This window comes from Colossoma macropomum, unplaced genomic scaffold (genome assembly GCF_904425465.1).
Source record: "Colossoma macropomum unplaced genomic scaffold, Colossoma_macropomum, whole genome shotgun sequence".
Classification (NCBI taxonomy): domain Eukaryota; kingdom Metazoa; phylum Chordata; class Actinopteri; order Characiformes; family Serrasalmidae; genus Colossoma; species Colossoma macropomum.
Genome location: NW_023494794.1, coordinates 25,501,821 through 25,520,050, shown reverse-complemented (window position 1 = coordinate 25,520,050; position 18,230 = coordinate 25,501,821). Strand labels below are relative to the sequence as shown.

The window sequence follows — 18,230 nt, the reverse complement described above, 5'->3', positions numbered from 1 at the left end:
AACAGAAGGTTATTACATGAAATTGTTCAGCAAAATAGTCTCCAAAGATATATTTTTGCATATAAAAACTCAAAAGACAGGTAGGTTCACTGGTGGTTTTGGGTAGTAAATGAAATGGCTATAGTTGCAGACATGGTGACCCCTGGGTCTTATCACTATGACCCTAAATACATCAGAGCCAGTTTGTTTCTTTACAACGTACCGTTTCACATGAAACCACTATGAAAGACTACGTCTGAAGTATGTTTATGCATCTCATGTAATAAATCATATGTTTTATATGTATTAAATACAAGTGAGTACCTTTATATAATAACACAATGCCACATATCACTGCTGTCAGAACAAAACTTCGCATCTCAATTTTTGTCCTTTTTTCAGTTTTTGACATAATTTGAAAATACTTGCTGTACTTTACATTCTGTGAAAATTTCATGATGAAAGGGCCAAAAGAAGTCACCAAAAATGGCTTGGAAAATTGTCTTGTTCCATTGACTTACATTAAAAGTAAAGTATGTTTTTTCCTTCTCCTGTAAAGTTTTGGAGATATGGGGTTTTGTTCTGACAGCAGCGACGTGTATTATATAAGTGTCTGTGAATGTAATGACATTTTTGTCATGTATTATATTGTTGCTGTCCAGAGATAAGCATATATCTCCAATGTAGTAAATGTGGTAACTTTACAAGAGAGAACAAAACCATCCTTAATTTTAATACAATAATGTAAAGAGTTTTATTTTGCACAGTGACAATATAAGTGTCCATATGTAATATTATGTTCCATATGCTATATATATATATATATATATATATATATATATATATATATATATATATAGTTTTATGTTAACACTTTCTATGAATGTCACATTTGTAAGCATCTATAAACACATTTATAACATGTTATAATGCCTTCATACGGCATTATAAACATGATTATAAACATTTATAAAATGAATTACACTGAATTACACTTTATAGCCATGTTAATTATACATTATGAATTGTTAATATAATGCATTATAAGTAGTGTTGATAACATGTTATACTCTCAGTGCCAAAGAAGTCAGTCCCAGCTTGGAGAGCGTAAAGTAAAGATAAATACCAAGCTAACGGTGGTGTACATTACCTTTCCCACATTGGGTAAAACACTGATGGCAGCTCTAGTTTAAACTCTGACATTTGAAGCCTGTAATGTGCTTTATTGTGAATGTTTTAGTGTTTCAGTAAATCCTTCAGTAAATACTTCAACTTGAAGCCTCACTCTTAACACTGGAGGAGGCTTTAGTACAGTACGCTTCACTTTACTTAGAGCGGACAAATACGACTTATGAGCTCTTATAATTTGTTATGATCAGTATTTATAATGTATTATTTTAACAACTCATAATGCATAATAAGCATGGCTATAACTTATAATGCATTTTTATAAATATTTATAGCCATGTTTATAATGCCTTATGAATGCATTATAACATGTTATGAATGTGTTTATAGATGCTTACAAAGGTGACATTCATAGAAAGTGTTACCAGTTTTATTTATGTGTAAGTACCTATATACAATAATAGTATGTCCCTTAAATTTTATTTTATGTATATACCTATGTATTAGTAGAGTATGCCCCATGTGTAATTACAAATGTAAGCACTTATATGTAATAATATTTCTCATACCTTTATGTAATATGAGTTTTCTAAGACTTACCATAATCTTAACCTCAATAACCAAAAAGTCATGTTTTTTTCTCTTTCCTTTTTCGACGAATTTGTCTCTGTCTACCTGAGGTTTTTTCCCTTACATTTCCGTCTGGGAAGTGTAGGAAAACAAACACTGGCACTTTTTTTGGTTTTAATTGAAAATGTCTAGTAATATAACGTGTTAAGAATAATGACTCAGTGTTCTCTATCCACTCCTTCAGACTGCTGCCACAGTCGGCCCACACGCCCTCATTTCCTGCTTTACTCTTAGAACCGACCTTCCGGCCCTCAGAACTGTGATGACCTCACCACTGGCCACAGTGGGAGTTTAACAGGAGGCCGAGAGACAGAGGGGGGGTCACAAAGGCAGAGACACAGGCCTAACAGACGTGGATCAATAGACACTTCTGAGTCTGCCCTTTCTTATTACCTCAGTCAATATTTTTAAAGCCTCCTCAAACTCGCTCACACTCTCTGCTCAGCACTGCAAACATCTGGGAGATGCTTCAGAGATAAATCCTCATCAAAATTACATCTTACATAAGAAATGCGATGCTGGAAGTGATGAAATTCTTCTCTAGTAGTTGAATGAGTATGTTCTGGTAAATGCTCTGGGAAAGTGTGGGGGGATGAGTTTTTAGTAGGGGGTGCATCTGTCTATTGCTGCCAATGCTGTTTCTGAGACTGTTTTTTCTCCATAACCCAAATGTAGCCAATCAGCCAAGCATACACTGGAGGCTAACATAGTTAACACGTAATAAAAGCTGATTCCCATGAGTCAGCATCATGCACACTGACTCAAGTTGCTAAGTTATCACTAATAGACTTTCTTATGTGGTTTCTGACACTGTATGACACACGGTTATCTACAAACATGGCCAAAAATACATCACACAGCTAAAAAACAGTAGTAGCTAATTGCACTTAAGTACCAATAGAGCTGCTTGGGCCTCATCTATATCAAAATGTTTGTCTCTTTGTCTCTGAATCACTGAGCAGCATATTGTTGTCTGATAACTTGGTCACCTCTTGTGAAAAAGAAGCATACTTAAGTACAAAGAACAATAGTAGACGTAAGAATACTTAAAGTATATAGAAACTATTAAAAGTATGCTTTTTATTTCAAGTAATTTATGGAAATTCGCCTAAAATATATTTTTCTGTAAAGTGACAAACTTTAAATTATACTTCATTATGCTGTAAAAAAACACACTTAAGTGGTATTTCCCAATATACTGAAGCCCACTTAAACAAACGTATATTTAATTGTCATTAACAATGACTTTTAATGTATGCTTTAGTTTATTTTAGTACATGTTAATTGCATTATAACTCAAATTAGTAATCAAATATGGGTATCATATCAGCTACACACAAAAGTACATATTTAAAATATGTTTTGAATGTAGTAGAACTTGTGTCTTAACAATTGCTTAAGTTAACTTCAGTGCAACATAAGTTGCTCCAATTTAGCATATAAAGGAACAAACATGCATAGAAGGTGAATATCAACAGTACTTAAATATGTTAGTATATATGTTATTGTGGCATGTGCCACCTTTATGACTTTCAGAGAACCCCTTTTATGATTAAAGGGTTCTTTACATTGTGAAAGGGTTCTTCAGATTAAGGGGGAGAATGTGTTGTAGATGGTTCTGTACAGAACCTTTTTGAAAGTGGTTCTACATAGCACCAAAAGGGTTCTTCTGCTGTTATAAGCTTGACATTGTAACAGTACCAGAACCCTTTTTGGTGCTATGTAGAACCCTTTTCAAAAAGGTTCTGTATAGAACCATCCACAGCACATTCTCCATCAATCTGAAGAAGTTTAATCATGCAAAGGAGTCTCTGAGTGTTCATGGTTCTCTATAGAACCATTCCCTTTCCTAACGAACTCTTGAAGAACCTTTTGTAACAATATATGATATATTCTCTAAGTGGTCAACAAAGCACTTTTGTAAGTTGCTCTGGTTCCTTTTCCGGTTCTTAGACTGGACAAACCATTAATCAGTACAGACACCTTTTCTGAAGGTTCTGTAAACTTTAACAAAATGTTCTCACATCTCATTTACAGAATGGTTCTTTAAGGAACCCAGTGGTTAGCTCCAAAAAACTCTTTGTGGCAAACCACAATCGTCACTGACCTAAAGTTATTGACAGGAATGTTATACTTTGATTGACCTTGAAAAAGAGAGTCATGTCCACCTGTTGTTCTCTGAGGCTGAAGCTCGATGAAGCCCTGGACTCTGTGGAGGTCAGGGTGAGTTATGTTATAAAAGCCATGTGCCGTGCACTGAAAGACATGAAATTGAACATCACACCTCGTTTCTTTCAACACCCTCTTGACCTGTTTTTGCAGTGACCTCACTGGAGTGCTGTTAGATGAGTGTGATGCACCTTCAGCACTTTCAGCACCAGATATGAACTCCAGTTGACCCTGGCTTTAATGAGTTCACTTCACCTCTCGCCACGGCCACTGCACACTCCAAACACACAAGACTCGGCCTCGCATGCCTTGAACTTTTGGCCTCAGGTTTTCAAAGCTTGCTCTGATGGAGGGAAACAGGGACCTTCAGAGCAACAACAGAAGTGCTGCCTGTCCTCTGATGAACTGTGCTACATGTGGCCCATCCTAACGGTGCCCTAAGACCTGTGGTCCTCCTCGGCACTTTGGTGATGTCAACAGTATACAGGACAAATCCTAGAGGGCGCTAGATTTAACACCTTAACATTTTAAGCTTATTTCATTGGTTTATTATTCACTAACTACAGGGAATTCGATGCAAACTAATAGAGCTATTCTTAGGTTATAGAAGTGTGTAATAAAGTTTTGGTCCTATGGCTTCATAAGGGTTTAAAGAATATCACAGAAAAGCAAATTTTCCCCACTTTTTTGTAAACAGAACAGTTTGATGTAGCCTCTTAACACTGTTTCAAGACCTACTGTTGACTCCCAAGTCCATACTGGCCACAGACAGCAAATAAGCCAGGTTGTTTTGGGTTTGTTATTTTAGTGATGTCACAAAAATCATTTAATTTACATTTCAGTGCAATCCAAAAATAGTAACTTTACAGGAGAAGGCAAAAACACTTTTACCTGTCAATGTAAGTAAATGTAAACAGATTTTATTCCAAGTGATTTTAGAGCATTTCTATTGGTCCCTTCACCATGAAATGCTCACACAAAGTAAAGGACAGCTGGTGTGTTGACATGATGTAGAAAAGTAAAAAATCAACAAAAATGGAGATACATGGTTTTCTTTGGACACTCACATTTACTTAGCCTCGTCCCTTCAGATTGAAGTTATAAGGAGTGTTTAAGTAGCTGGCTGCTTATTGAATGAGGAACAATACAGGGCAGCCAATCAGAGCAGATATCATTTATGCATTGTTGTGCAAAAATTTGGTGACAAATGACATGTTTTTGCTGTTTTTCTAAGTAAAAATAAGTTAACACATCCTCTACAGAGAAGACACTGCTGTACAGTTTAATTCCCTGTTTAACTGCTGAATTTAACGTAATGAAAATATGAATTATTGATTGTTTATTGAGGGTGGATTTGTTTTGTGCTCTTATTTTTACACAGTAAAAATGGTTCATCAGTTCAGCCTAACAAAATTATATGGTAGCAAGTAAATTAACTAGTTTCATTCAGCTCAAATAAATACTTTAACCCTTTAAAATCCCAGGCTTATTGAGGCTTATTATTCAGGAACTACAGGCACTTCAATGCAGACTAGCTGAGCTTTTCTTAGGCTATAAAAATGTATAATAAAACGTTGGGCCTATTTAAATTGTATAAAAAAGAAGCTGAAACTGACCCAACATGTGTCCAAACATAAACATTTGAAACAGTAAAAAACACAACATATTTGTTAAAGTAACCTCTACACCTAACAGATCTTCTATCAACTCATATCACTCTTACTAAACAGTCTGTAGCCCACGACTATGTCATTTCCACCCGCACTGCACTTTCAAACTAGACAGATTTGTAAAACCGTGAATCTGGCAACCCTGTGTTATGGAGAAAGAACTATGAGTTCTATGAGTTTTACTACTGTTACTTTTCTCGAGCTTTGCACTAGGATTGGGAGGGCATCATCCCCCACTTCTTTAGTTGTGGGGGTAACAACGCAATGCTTCTTGACCCCCCTTCCATAGCCCCCTCCCTGTAATTGGCGCCTTGACGTTGTGTCTATGTTTTTATACAACGGTGGAACAGGAGGGAGACGTGCATGAATATTTATAAACGCCCGTCTATGCAGCTTCTTATTCGGTTTGAAATTTGGTTAATGGCGATAAAATAATCCATCCTGGAATTTGTTCTATTCTTATTGCAGAACATTCAGCAGCTCATTAATTCTAGTATCCTGCTCTATTTTTAATTGCAGGACCTTTTAAAGGACATTTTATTAGCGCAGTGGAGCACTCGCACATTCAGTAATTCACTGAATATGATTTATGTTGGATTTGCATAGAGGAAAAGTCTCAAATTCATAATGAGAACACTGTTGTGGGCCTTTTTAGGCATTGCAGATTTAAGAGCGATTATGTTAAAGTTTATTTAAGATACAATCGTATACCAGGGTTTGGCTGCTCCTGGTTGCTCATATGTGCCATTTTTCATAACAATTTCTATTTGTGTTTTACATTTTTATTTAACATATTGGAAAAAAATAAAGAATAAAATATATAAGGTGCCATAACTTTGCATAGGCCATATGTTATGTGTTAAATTCAGCAAATAAACAGTAATTAACAAAAATTAAAAAGTGTGCTGTCTGCAGAGGATGTGCATTTATTCCCTTAGAAAGTCAACAAAACATGGAATTCGATTGGGGTTCCTAAACTTTTGCTCATTATTTTATCTTCTTTGGGGACCACATGGAGAATACAAGCACAGTTGTATTATACAGTATTTGAAAGCAAAATATGGCTCACATTCTACAGTAACCCGCAGAAGACTTCTATTGTGGTTGTCATTTTGCTTAACTATTTATATGTAATTCTGTAATTACATTGTAATTACATTCACATGCACCGTAAACTACATTTCTACATTCTGTATTGACAGGTTCAAGCCTGCAAAAATGACAAAAACATGGTAAAATGTCTGCATAATGAAGCCGTTAAGATGTAAACGAAGTCATTCAGAGTAGTTTGGTGTGAAATGCTCGGTTCTACAGAAACTTAGAGTCACTGTGGTGGTGATAGGAACCAGACGTCCACCTCTAAAAGCTCCCTCACAGAAAGTTATTACATGAAATAGTTATGAATATACTGTTTGATATCTGAGACATTGTTGTACAATAGTTTTGAGAAAGTTTTAATCTAAAACATCCCTTTTTTAACAATATCAATGGTGGAGAGATACATGCGGGGTGTTGTTAGGCAAAATAGTCCATAAAGAAAACTTATTTTTTCAGATTTTCCACTATGTTGCCATCCTCAACATTACGTATAAAAACTTAGAAGATACAAACATGTTCACTGGTGGTTTTGGATATTAAATAAATGGCTATATTTGTGTTATAGATATGACCCCTGGTTCCTATCACCACCACTGTGAAGAAAGTCAAGTTTCTCTACAATGAGCTGTTTCACATCAAACCACTCTGAATAACTTTGTTTGTGAACTTTTGAGAAATCGGTAGAGTTTCCCTTTAAAGCTTTCCTGTTTGGGTCAATGTCTCATTGACAACGTGAAGACAAACAGTGAACAGTACATGAGGTTATTAATTTAATTTCAGTTCTGAACACTTGAGCAGTTTTTAGCAGGTGTTAATTGACTCCAGATGTAATTCTTCTCCAGGCTCTATTAAATCAACACTGGCTTTGTCTCTTGGATGGATGTTTAAGGAAAAAAATGACAAATTATATAACTTTCCAAGCTAAAAAACAGGACATCTCTAAAATTAAAGGGTCTCCTGGGATGGCAATAATAATATAGAGACCCCTGTTGAAGTTCTGTCAGCCTACAGCAGGTATATTCAGTTCTATTATTATTGCCAGACCTCCTGAGAAAAGATGTGCTTGTTTTTTTTATGAGAGAACATTCTTCCCAGAGGACTCTGGGCCAATGCCTGGACTTTTCTGAGAATTTTCAGTTGACCTGTGGAGAGGTGGAGAGAAATGGCCCAAACTCAACCTCTCTTGATATATTTACCGGAACCAGAATGTGCTGAGATGGAGAATCTCTGGATTGTATTTTTAGAAAGTCTACTTCTTCAGCACTTGAAGGGCCTGTATCATGGAAAACGTACCCCTTTAAAAATAAAAGAGTTTATGGAGAATGTAAACATTGTTAATATTTCAAAATATGCAGTCAATACAATCCATATGTAGAAACTAAACCCGGTTTGAATATATTGTTTTTGTGATGTCACAGAAAACAAAGCATTTACATACTGTACAGTAATATTACATGTTTGGTGATTTTTTAAACATAGAATAACTTAATGCAACAGGTAAGAGACTTTAATATCACATTTATCTGCAAATTTTCATTCACTATATTTACTTGTTTGCTTAACATACTTTAAAAAAATGTTGCATTTAATGGTGCATTAAAATAATAAAATAAAATTGAGTTTATCATAATTTGATAGGGGTGTTTAAACTTTTGCACATGGCTATATGTATGCCTATTTAGCCAACAGCAGTATAGATCTGTCCATTCACAATGAAGTTACAAAAAGTGTTTCAGTCTGAACTGCTTTTAAGTGAGGCGCAATACAAGACAGCCAATCATACCAATAGTTGGCATCAGGTCAGTAACATGATTGGGTATAAAAAGAGCCTCCCAGAGGGGAGGGGGGATGAGAGGGACATAGTTAGAAAAACAAATTAACCAAAGGCTCGACTAAACAGGTAAGTTTTTAGCCTAGACTTAAAGATGGAGGCTGTGTCTGAGTCCCGAACACTGACTGGTAGGCTATTCCAAAGCTGGGGGGCTTTGTATGAAAAGGCCCCTCCCCCTCACGTAACTATTTATTCTGGGTACTAATAATGAGCAGCACCTTGTGATCTAAGTGGGCGTGTCGGTTGATAATAGGAAATAAGGTCACTGAGGTACTGAGGATCAAGGCCATTCAAAGCTTTATACATCAGTAGAAGAATTTTGTACTCAATGCGGAATTTAACTGGCAACCAATGTAAGGTACACAAAATTGGGCTAATGTGGTCGAATTTCCTGGTTTTGCTGAGCACTCTGGCTGCAGCGTTCTGGACTAACTGAAGCTTGTTAAGGTAACAATTCAGGAAAAACTTTTCTCGATATAAAACAGAAACGAACTTGGTGATTTCATCGTCAATGGTACATAATATCATTACAAGATTCAGAGGATCCAGAGAAATCTTTCTATGTGATAGACAAGGCCAAAAACCAATTTTGGCTGGCCGTAATCTTTGGGCTTCTCAGCCAGTTTGTCACTGCATCCACAAATGCAAGTTAAAACTTTACCATGCAACAAAGAAACCATATACAAAAGGATCCAGAAATGCCGCTGACTTGTCTGGGCCTGAGCTCATTTACGATGGACTGAAGCGAAGTGAAAAAGTGTTTTGTGGTCCAACATATTAAAATTTTAAATTCTTTTTGGAAATCATGGACACTGCATCCTCTGGGCTAAAGAGGAAAAGGACCTCATCTGGCTTGTTATCAGCACATAGCTTAAAAGCCAGAATCTGTGATGGTAAAGGTGCATTAGTGCACATGGCATGGGTGACGTGCACATCTGTGAAGGCACTATTAATGCTGAATGATATATACTGGTTTTAGGGCAACACGTTGCCATCCAGATGACGTCTTTTTCAAGGAAGGCCTTGATTATTCCAACAAGACAATGACAAAACGCATTCGGGACATTATTACAACAGCATTGCTGTGGGAGCCAAACTGGCCTGCCTGCAGTCCAGACCTGCCACTTTTTGAAATGAATAACATAATAAAGGGCCCCTGATCTGTGGAGTGGCTGAAATCCTATATTAAGCAAGGATGAGAAAACATGTCACTTTCAAAACTACAGCAATTGGTGTCCTTCGTCCTTTTTTGAACTATTTTAATTTAAATATATAGCTTAAATGATTTACATATCATTGCATTCAGTTTTTCTTTACGTTTTGCACAGTGTCTCAACTTTTTTGGAAACCCCCAGGCCGAGTTATCTCAACAGATGCAGTGTAATAAGCTGTCATATCATTTTAAGTTATTTTTCACCGTGTATATAAAGGGCTAACTTTGCAATGACATTGCACATCGTTTATTTTCATTGATTTTTGCAGATGACCTTGAGCACGGGAAAGAAGCACTGTCAATACTGCATTTATATTACATTACATTACCTCACATTATTACATTTATTTGATGCCACTGTTCCTCTGTGACCCCTTGCTCAGTCCACCGATAGTTCAAGGTGTTTTTGTCCTGCTGCCAAATCACAGACCCTCAAAACATTTTCCAGTAGGAACTGAACACTTCAAGAGCCGGATCTCAATCCCGTCACAGCGCTTTTCCATTGCTCATCACTCACGAACCTCCTCCAGGGTCCAACAGGGCTTCTTTTATTTTGATTCTGTGTAAAGGTTTCCATAGAGATGATAACACCTCACATGTTTTGCTTTTGTTAAAATAAAGGAAACCTTTATAATCCACCCGGACACTGCTGCTGCAGTCCAGTATGCCATAAATTCACAGACAATGAGTTTTTGGCTTTGGTAAAGCTCTCAGTGCTGAGCTCAGTGGGAGTTTCATTGCTGAATGTTAATTGGGAGCATATGAGTAAAAGGGCTATTCTTACTACAGTTCTGTTTCATCTCATCACCCACCAAACGGCCAAAACTCTCCCCCACTTTCCTCCTCAGAGCCTCAGAGCACTCCGCTGGGCCTCTGTAGGGGTGAATGACGTCACACTTGGGGTTTTGGGTGGTATTTTTTTATTGAGGCCACACTCCTTCCAGGAATCTGGCAGCAGACAAAACAGCGGACTCAAAAACAGGAAGCTGGCTATTAAAATAAAATATGTTGTTTTTTTTTATTTTTTTAGTAATACAGATTTTGAATTTTGCTTTAATGTCCCTCGTGTGAAACCTGTGCCATATGGAAGTCCATTCTCTCCAGGTAGAGAAAAAAAACCTCTGGCAGCAGTGCATCCAAATTTTGACATGTTTAGTTAAAATAATAAAAGTAATACTATTGACAAAAACATCAAACTAACATAAGTCATTATTTCAACTTAGTGAGTCAAACTTTTGAGAAGCTTTAATAAGTCAAAATTTTGAGAAAATTAGTTGTTTTTACGTAATAGAAAAAATCAAAAACGTAGCGTTAAGTCAAAATAGTGGAGAAAATAAGTTTTCATTTAAAAAAAAATCATTATTTCAAAATCAAATTTGTCAAGAAATTAAGTTATTTTGAGTAAGTAAAATGAGAAAAGAGTCATTATTTTGACATAAGTCAACATTTTGACAAAATAAGTCAATATTTTAAAAAAATAAGTTATTGCTTCAAAAAAGTAGTTTAACATTTTGAGAAAGTTGAGAAAGTTCAACATTTTAAGTCAACATTTTCATTTTTTAACAGATTTAGCCAAAATTTTTATATGATTTCTTTGACAATTTTTCATATAATAAATCAAGATATTGAGAAAGTAAGTCATTATTTTGACAAAAAAAAAATAATTTGAGAAAATAGTTTTAACATAGTAAGTCAATATTTCAGAGCGAAAATAAGTCATTATTTCAAAGTCAACATTCATCCAATGTGTGAGGCCTTCAGTTCAGCTCCTGAAGTCCTAACCAATGGGAGAGTTCGCTCGGTTGTATCTACTTAGATACCACAATAAAATCCTGACTACACCATTTTCTGTTGGGTTTTTGAAGATCCTAACTTCATTGTTTTTAACCAAAACTTAAAAATGAGTGTGACAACAATACATGCAGAGTTTAACAGCAAACCTGATGAGTTCATTCAGAAAAATGAGAAATCTTTTACCAGAAATCTCTTCCCTGAAGGTCTACAAGGTTCTGAGAGTTCCCCTCCGCACATCACACATAGTGAGATCATGCTCGGTTCTGTACAGTCATTCACCCCATAATTACACACAGATTACCTCACTTGGACTAATATGTCTAAAACTGTGGGCTAAATCATTCAGTAGCCACTCTGATCCACGCATCACATGTGAATGCTCCATTTCTGCTAATATGAATAAGTTATTCCTGCTGAAAAGGGAAGTGTCTATTTTTGTTGGGCTAGTTCATAATTCATGAGATCAGAGGCGTTTTTTTCCTTTTTCTTTCTTTGGCAGTCTTTAATTCTACATAAATCAAATTCAGAAATCATTCTAATAAATCAAGAAACCATCAAAATAAATCAAAATTTCTCTACATATTGAACTGAGATTTCGACACTGGCTCTGAAATATTACTTTACTATAACTTCTTATTTTTTTGGGAACCAATCTCTGGATACACGTTTAAACAGAATAGTTTTAAATGCTCTATATGCATAATCATAATATTACGTATTATTATTTATCATATTAAGTTCTGTAATACATGTAAAAGTTTGGTAAACATGTACAGTGGTGTTTGGAAGTTTGGGAACCCTTTAGAATTTTCCATATCTCTGCCTAAATTTGACCTAAAACTTCAACAGATTTTCACACAAGTACTAATAGAAGATAAAGAGAACCAAATTAAACAAATGAGACAAAAAAAAATTATTTATTTATTGAGGAAAATGATCCTGTATTATGTATCTGTGAGTGGCAAAAAGTATGTGGACCTTTGCATTCAGTATCTGGTGTGATGCTCTTGTGCAGCAATAACTGCAACTGAACGTTTCTGATATCTGTTTATTAGTCCTGCACATCAGCTTGGTGGAGATTTAGCCCAATTCCTCCGTACACAACAGCTTCAACTCTGTTATGTTGGTCGGTTTCCTCCCATGAACTGCTGCTTCAGGTCCTTCCACAACCCTTCTAAAGGGTTAAGGTCATGACCTGGACTTGGCCATTAACTTTATTCTTCTTCAACCATTCTTTGGTAGAACGACTTGTGTGCTTAGGGTCGTCATCTTGCTGGATGATTCATGTTCTCTTGAGTTTCAGTTCATGGACAGATGTCCTGACATTTTCCATTAGAATTTGCTGGAGTTCATTGTTCCATACCATGATACTACCACCACCATGTTTCACAGATGGGATAAGGTTTTTATGCTGGAATGCAGTGATATCTCCAAACACGACGCTTCTCATCTAAACCAAAAAGATCTAGTTTGGTCTCATCCATCCACAAAACATTGTTCCAATGGCCATCTGGCTGGTCCATGTGATCTTTAGCAAACTGCAGATGGGCAGCAATGTTTTTTTTTTTTTGGAGAGCAGTGGTTTCTCCTTGCAACCCTGCCATGCACACCATTTTTGTTCGGGGTTCTCCTGATGGTGGACTCATGAACTTTAATATTAGCCACTGTGAGGCCTTTAGTTGCTTAAAAGTTACCTTGGGTTCCTTTGTGACCTCCTGGACTATTACACCCCTTACTCTCGGTGTGACCTTTGTTGGTCAACCACTCCTGGGGAGCGTAACAATGGTCTTGAATTTCCTCCATTTGTACACAACCTGTCTGACTCTGGATTGGTGGAGTCCAAACTCTTTTGGTTTTGTAACCTTTTTCAGCCTGATGAGCATCAACAACTCTTCTTCTGAGGTCTTCAGAAATCTGCCATGATACACTTCCACAAACGAGTGTTGTGAAGATCAGACTGTGATAAATCCCTGTTCTTTAATTAAAACAGGGTGGTCCCTCACACCTGATTGCCATCCGATTGATTGAAACCACCTGACTTTAATTTCACCTTCGAATTATCTGCTAATCCTAAAGGTCCACATACTTTTTCCACTCACAGATCCGTAATACTGGATCATTTTCCTCAATAAATAAATGACCAAATAATAAATATATTATTCCATATATATATATATATATATATATATATATATATATATATATACCACGTCTAATATTGTTGTCTAAATTTGTTTAATGTGGTTCTCTTTATCTACTATTAGGACTTCTGTGAACATTTGATGGAGTTTTAGGTCAAATTTATGCAGAAATGTAGAAAATTTGAAAGGGTTCACAAACTTCCAAGCACCACTGCATGTGTTGTGTGCATGACGCCTGCACATTTCTTTATGGTGCTCTAGTGACCTCTGCTGGACACGAAACAAAGTTCAGGACAGTTTTACCTTCCGAGATAACGGTGCTGCCTAAAACTATCTGCACCCTTGGTGAAGATTAGCGGTAGTTTCTAACTCCCTCCATTTATTCTCAAAATACATTTTTCTAGATTTATACTTTTTTTCAAAATATAACACTTTTGTTCTTCTGCCAGTCAAAAGTTTGGACACACCTACTTGATGGATTCTTATTATTTTTACTCCCTTAAACATTCAGAGCAGCATCAAAACGATCAAATAACCTGTATGAAATTATACAGTGAGCAAAAATGTGTAATAGAAATCAAACAGTCTTCTATTTTAGATCCTTCTAGAAATGATCCCCTTTCTCTTAATGAAGCTTCACACACTCTCAATTTTTTTTCTCAAGCAGCTTCATGAGGAACCGCCTGAGATGCTTCTGAAGAACGTGAGGCCTTTTTTGCTTTGAATTTAATTACATACGTGCACACTTAAAAAAATGGCTCTTCAAGGGCTCCTTAGTAAAGACAGTGGTTCTATATAGAACCATGAACACTTAGAGAACCCATTGCATGAACACATTTTGTTTGATTAAAGGGTTCTTTGCATCATGAATGGGTTCTACAGACTGATGGAGAATGCGTTGTAGGTGGTTCTATACAGAATTGTTTTGAGGATGAATGATGATATCAAACTTGTAACAATACAAGAACCCTATTCACTAAAAAATAGAACCATCTACAACGCATTCTCCATCAACCTGAAGAACCCTTTCACCATGCAAAGAATCCCTTTAATCAAACAAAATGTGTTTTGTCTTTACTAAGAGCCCTTGAAGAACCATCTGTTTAAAGAGTACAGGCATCAACTCCACTATTCACATTCGTATTAGTAAGTTCTATTGTATTTCGAATGGAGACATCACTGTTCCATTGGTGAAAACAGGTGGAATACATGTTAAAATGAAAAGTAAAACACCCACCACACTGTTCTCACGATGCTTGATCTCTTTTTTTGTACTTTAAATGTATTCGCTCACCATCAGAAACAAAGACGCTGTGTTCACTGTGTACTCTATAAGAATGTAAACAACTTGCTGTGATTGTTTTAGTTTGTATAGTGAAGACGATGAATGTGTGGATGTATATTTACATGTTTAACCTGCAGATTCTGAAACATTTTGAATCAGCATCAATATTTACAGATTAAACTGTGAGATTAAAACAGCAGATTCACAGAAGAGCGAATGTTTTCTTAGGAAAGTCAGCAGAACCCGACTGTGTTCTGTTAGCACCTCAGTGAGCACATATAGACTCAGCTGACTGAGCAAACAGCACTTTATTACTGCTGTCTGTAGTTTGATTGAATGGAAAATAAACATGTGAATGAAACTGAAAAGAAAGTGTGACTGAGAGAAGCAGCTTATAGAGATAAAGCAGAGTGTACAGAGTTTAAACCCAAACACAGTGAAAACAAAAACATCATCAACAACAACAACAACAATAATAATAATAATAATAATAATAATAATAATAATAATAATAATAATAGGGTATTATTAACCCATTGTTATATTATTAAAAAATAATAATTATTTTCATTTATTTATTAAATTTTATTTATTAGACCTATCCAGGGTGTATCCTGCCTTCCATCCAGTGACTGCTAGGATAGGCTTTAGCTGCCCCCACGACCCGGAAGGATGAGCGGCTTAGAAGGGGTGGGTGTGAGTGTGTGTGTGTGTGTGTGTGTGTGTGTGTGTGTATTTTTTTATTATTGCTGGTAGTAGGTGTTGTGTATGTATTTTTATTACCTAATAATTTAATAATAAAATGATATTATTATTATTTTTTAATGCTAAAATATTTATTTATTTATTTACACTTGTATTTACAGTCATATGCAAAGGTTTTTTTAAAAACCCATCGCATCTTCTCCACAGAAAGCACATTTCTGCACATTTTAAAACACAACTACTGGTTATTTATAAAAATAAAATGTAAAATATGTAAAATATAAAATGTGCCATAACTTTTGCACAGGCCACATTTTTATATTGTAATTTTCCCCCAACATGTTATGTTGAACAAATAAACAGTAATTGTGTATTAAAATGTGCAGACGTGTGTTTTCTGTGGAGGATGTGTTCACTTATTTTTCCTAAGAAAAAAAAAAACAAAATTAAAAAATCAACAGAAACATGTTATGTGACCGGGGCGCCCTACACTTTTGCATAGGACTGTATTTAAAATAGATTTTTTTTTTTTTCAAATTAAATTATATTGGCATTTTGATAACAATAATAAACTATTTATTTATTTATTTATTTATTTACTTACTTACTTACTTACTTACTTACTTACTTTTTTATTTACCACATTTGCATTCATTTCTGTCCCCCTTGCTCTCAGTTCACAGCTGCACTTCGCCGCTGTGGACACTAGAGGGCGCAGGTGTCCGTTACATCCCACACGGGATCGTCGCTGCACGGCGCTGCTGCGGAGCTCTGAGGATTCAGCCGCTTTTCATTTGGAGGACAGACGGAAGTTTTTCTTTCTCTTTCCTTCCCTTTGAAAAGTATCGAACTGCATTAACTGGGTGATTTTAACATCTGACCACATTTACTCGTTACTGTTCATTAGTCCACAGTAATAATGATCGTTCATATGATCTCATGATGAAATTACTGCTCAATTTTCTGGACTTTTCCCTGTGGAACAAATGAGGATAGGTGTATATAAGCGATATGGCTTTGTACAGGGGCTGATTATGAATATGCATATAAGGATATAAGAGTTTAGCAGACATATAGAGCTGTATTAGACAGATACTTATAAGCTATATTAGGCTTATATGTTTACTTTTGCAAATAATAATAATAATCTGCCCAGAAGATAAAAGGATGTTATTCAAGGACTTCTTTTATTATTATAGAAGTGATGATAATTATTTTTGTAAACATCTTTTGTTCTGTAAAAGTCAAATTGCATTTTTAAAGATTTCTCTCTCTCTCTCTCTCTCTCTCTCTCTATATATATATATATATATATATATATATACATACACGCACATATCAATGTATCTGCATATACATGTATGTATATTTCTTTATGAAAAAATTATTAATGGACAATTTTTCCTTCACCACACACAGACAGACGTGATTCCCAGGCTAATTAGAGAATAATCCTCAAATTTGCATTTCTCGCTCTGGAATTTTTACGAATCTTCATTTTTCTTTTCAAATCTCAAATCCACCGCTAGAGGGCGCCAAAGCACCGCGTCTTTATTTATTTAAATGACAAAGGGAGACAGAGAATCGGAGCCGTTTAACAGTCAATAATAAAAGTCCTCATGGAAAAAAAAAGAGTAAAAGCGCTTTTACTGCACACGTCAACTGTGCAAGTGTGCACTGTCTGCCCCGCTGTGTATACGTATACATGCATACATACATACATCATATATATATATATATACATACATACATACATAATAAAAGTACACACACCCAAATGTATATGTGTACATCTCAGGACTGCAGTCGCTGCAACATGACCTAACTTGTTCATTTTGAAGTTGTGTGCTTTTTTTAAAGCAAACACCCCGCTCTCTCTCTCTCTCCCTCTCTCTCTCTCTCTCTCTCTCTCTCTCTCTCTCTCTCTCTCTCTCTCTCTCTCTCTCTCTCTCTCTTTCTCCCTCTCTCTCTCTACAATGGCGGAGCACCGCGCCCGCAGTGCTAAAAACACACCGACCACCGTCCGTCCGGCCGTTGTGAATTATTAATTTAAGTGTATAAAATTACATAAAATAACCGCCCCCCTCCAAATAAAACCTGCTACTGCACTTTGTGGGAGGAACCGCGAGCGGGGGGGGGGGGCGAAAACACCCTCCAACATTGCGGTGTAAAAAAAAATACAAATTTGTTTTTTTTTTTATTTTTTTATTTTATTTTTTGGATTTTGCTCGTTTCGTCATTTCGAGTGGGAGGACTCTTCTCTCTTCTTCACACCCTGCAAAAGGGAAAAAAAAGAAGAAAAAAAATTCATCCGCATGACCCCCGCGCCTGGGTGGGTTTGGTTTGGTTTGGGGAGGAGACGCAGCACTGCCTCGCTTTTTTTTTTTCTTTTTTTTTCCTCTATTTTTTCTGAATTAGATTTGTTCATTTGGCGCCTCGCAGCTCCTCCTCGGCTCGCTCCTCCGGATTTTCTGCTCCTGTTTTGGGGGAAAAAGCCGATGCAGCTCGGGTAAGATAAGACAGATAAAAACTCCAGCTTTGCAAAAGTTCTGATTTTTTTTTCCCTCGAAATGTTAATGTTGCTGCC

At 36.1% G+C, this 18,230-nt stretch overlaps 1 protein-coding gene across 5 annotated transcripts in view; it reads left to right on the top strand.

The window, feature by feature from the left end:
• The first annotated feature begins 17,999 nt into the window (after nucleotides 1-17,999).
• znf618 (zinc finger protein 618) overlaps nucleotides 18,000-18,230 on the top strand; it is a 59,582-nt gene continuing 59,351 nt past the window's right edge. For all 5 annotated transcript variants that reach the window (XM_036580674.1, XM_036580673.1, XM_036580672.1 and 2 more), the window contains exon 1: nucleotides 18,000-18,152. The gene's annotated coding sequence lies outside the window, so the exon portion shown is untranslated. The remainder of the gene's footprint in view (nucleotides 18,153-18,230) is intronic.